The sequence below is a fragment of the Schistocerca nitens genome, chromosome 9, assembly GCF_023898315.1.
Source record: "Schistocerca nitens isolate TAMUIC-IGC-003100 chromosome 9, iqSchNite1.1, whole genome shotgun sequence".
Lineage (NCBI taxonomy): Eukaryota > Metazoa > Arthropoda > Insecta > Orthoptera > Acrididae > Schistocerca > Schistocerca nitens.
In genome coordinates, this window is record NC_064622.1 from 15,435,201 (window position 1) to 15,438,530 (window position 3,330).

Sequence of the window (3,330 nt, forward strand, 5' to 3'; positions counted from 1 at the left end):
CGACTCAGACCCCGTCCTCACAGATTTACTTCTGCCAGTACCTCGTCTCCTACCTTCCAAACTTCACAGAAGCTCTCCTGCGAACTTTGCAGAATTAGCACTCCTGGAAGCAAGGATATTGCGGAGACATGGCTTAGGTGTGAGGATGGGGCGTGAGTCGTGCTTGGGTAGCTCAGTTGGTAGAGCATTTGCCCGCGAAAGGCAAAGGTCCCGAGTTCTAGTCTCGGTCCGGCACACAGTTTTGCCGGCCGAAGTGGCCGTGCGGTTAAAGGCGCTGCAGTCTGGAACCGCAAGACCGCTACGGTCGCAGGTTCGAATCCTGCCTCGGGCATGGATGTTTGTGATGGAGGAGGAGGAGATTAGTGTTTAACGTCCCGTCGACAACGAGGTCATTAGAGACGGAGCGCAAGCTCGGGCGAGGGAAGGATGGGGAAGGAAATCGGCCGTGCCCTTTCAAAGGAACCATCCCGGCATTTGCCTGAAGCGATTTAGGGAAATCACGGAAAACCTAAATCAGGATGGCCGGAGACGGGATTGAACCGTCGTCCTCCCGAATGCGAGTCCAGTGTGCTAACCACTGCACCACCTCGCTCGGTGATGTTTGTGATGTCCTTAGGTTAGTTAGGTTTAACTAGTTCTAAGTTCTAGGGGACTAATGACCTCAGCAGTTGAGTCCCATAGTGCTCAGAGCCATTTGAACCATTTGAGGCACACAGTTTTAATCTGCCAGGAAGTTTCAGTACTGATGTATTACAACAGCGGCTCGATGTGGCGACCACCAAAGTTGTTACAGACGTGGTACCTGTGAAGCGTGTTCTGGTACACACTCTCCATCTCACCTGTTGTGTCTTCAGTTTCTAGTGCAGCGGCCAGAACTCAGTCCAGCACATCTTCCTCTGTCCCTACAAGAGCCCCGTAAATTAAACTTTGCTTGAGACTCTACAAATAGCACTCCATAGGAGTTAAATCCGGCTATCGCTGTTGGACCACCTCGGCCTGTCCATCATTCCGCGTATCGTCTGTTGGGATGTCTCCGAACCGCACATGAGGAGCGAGGTGGTTCACCATCGCATTGAAACAACATTTCCGGACGCACAGTCAGTGGCACGGCCTCCAAGAAAGGATGCAATACGTTTTGTAGGAAGATCAAGTATGCAGGACCTGTTAGCTTGAGTGGACGGAGGTACTGTGCAATCACGTGACTATCCAGAATACCTACCCACACGTTAGTACCAAACCGCTGCTGAAATCCCTGAAAATGCGCGGCACGACGGTTTTCGTCTGCCCAGACACGGCTGTTTCGCGAATTCAGAACATAGTCCCTAGTGAACGTACATTCATCTGTGGACAGAACGTGCAACCAGGGGTGTGTCGATGTAGCGTTGCAGGAGCCACGTGCAGTGTGCAACGGGTTGTGGAAAACCGACTGCACCCACAGCGGGTACACTTTCTAAGTGGTATGGGCGTAACTGTCGCTCACGCAGAACACCCCAGATGATACTGTGACCAACACCCACTGCACGCGCTATTGTTCGTGTACTCGTTGAGGGGTTCTCTCCAACGCGATGCAGTACATCTTCCTGAAATTCGTGCGTGCGGCGTTGCCGTGGATCACCTCATTCCTGTTTCCTCACGGTAGAGGTACCTATTTCTCGGAACCGCTGCGTAAGTTGGGCAAAATGTTTGTGCGGTGGCGAGCTGCGTAGCGGAAAACGCTCGTGACACAGCCTAACAGCAGCTGATCCGTTACGTCGAGCTTCGCCACACACAAGGAGCGCGCCTGTGTATTCCGAAAACGTGTATCGAATCATGGTTACTGTATCGGATAAGAACAGGCATTGAATAGGTCTCGCAGCAAGACACACGATAAGTGACATCGGGTGACCGTCTGACGGACAACACGTCAAGCAAGTCTCAGATTTTTCTCTTTCCCTCAGCAGACGTGGACGCGTTACACATATTTATTGAACCATCGTAGAACGCAAACGATACGTTTCCAGGCATGGATTCCTATTCAAAAGATTATGTACTCACCCCTCTCTAGAAGTTTGTAATGGGAATTTCTGAACACCCTGTATACACAATTGTAACTTTAGCTATTTATTTTTTCTAAACAAAATTATTTTTCCTCTTACACGTGTAACGTAAAATATGAAAGAATGAAATAGTATGAGAGTTTACTCCTTTTAGATACGTTTGTGCAAATGTGGAACGTACTAAGCTAGAAATGTGTGATTTGGCTACGTGAACGATGTAAAATTCATCAACGCCATTTACGAAATCAAAAATGTTCAAATGTGTGTGAAATCTTATGGGACTTAACTGCTAAGGTCATCAGTCCCTAAGCTTACACACTACTTAACCTAAATTATCCTAAGGACAAACAGACACACCCATGCCCGAGGGAGGACCCGAACCTCTGCCGGGATCAGCCGCACAGTCCAGGACTGCAGCACCCTAGACCGCTCGGCTGCCATTTACGAAGTAAAAGCGCTATTCCAAGCGGAGAAAAGCGTATAACGTTGTCGGCGTCTGGATTTAAGTAAGGAAATTGAAAATAAATAAAGAATGAGTGCCTCGGACGTGTTGTTAAACAATTAAAAACTTGTATTGTACACTGGTAGTTGACGGCATCTGCTGAACGCTGCACCGTCAGAACAAACGTGTGAATGACGAAGCACTATCGTTTTCCTTGTGTTGTCTTCACGCATGTTTCCCTAGCTGATTTCAATGCGGGAGGTCTGCGTACTTGTGGTACCACAGCCTTGTACAGCGTACACGTCTGCTAACTCTAATACTAAAAACATTACAACATCACGAAGAAATAGCCCGAACAGATTATAAATTTGTAACGGAATTCGTTAGTTACAAAAGAGAGTTTCTGAATACAGCATGGTCCGTGTCGCCAGTTGGATTCTCCCCTACTGCTTCGTTTCAGCTGTGCAGCTGTTTTCCAGAGTGTGGTATGACCCGTCAAATGGACATACTTGGCCTACAGCTGATCATACATGACGAACAACCAACTGAACAGCTGTGACCTAACACACCCTTTAGAGGTGGCAGAGCGTCCTCACAGAATACTAAGAATACAAGACTGACGTGTGGTGCAAATGAAGGATTCCGTTAGTGCCACAAACCATGGCAGTACGCGCAGCTGTCAAAGTCGTTCACTTTAAAAGTTAATTAAAAGTGAGAGAGGCGTCTCGTTCGCCTTCTGAGTACACATTTTTGGAAACTTGGCTCTGACAGGTACTGAATTAAACCTAATATCCTCGCATTCGTGAACGTAACAGGTGTACCATCAGCTGTTGGGGACGGCCCCAATTCGTT

At 48.2% G+C, this 3,330-nt stretch overlaps 1 non-coding gene across 1 annotated transcript; it reads right to left on the reverse strand.

The window, feature by feature from the left end:
- Window positions 1-519: 519 nt before the first annotated feature.
- Trnaa-cgc (transfer RNA alanine (anticodon CGC)) lies at window positions 520-592 on the reverse strand. Its single transcript has one exon. It is a non-coding gene; the product is annotated as a tRNA-Ala (tRNA).
- Window positions 593-3,330: the final 2,738 nt, after the last annotated feature.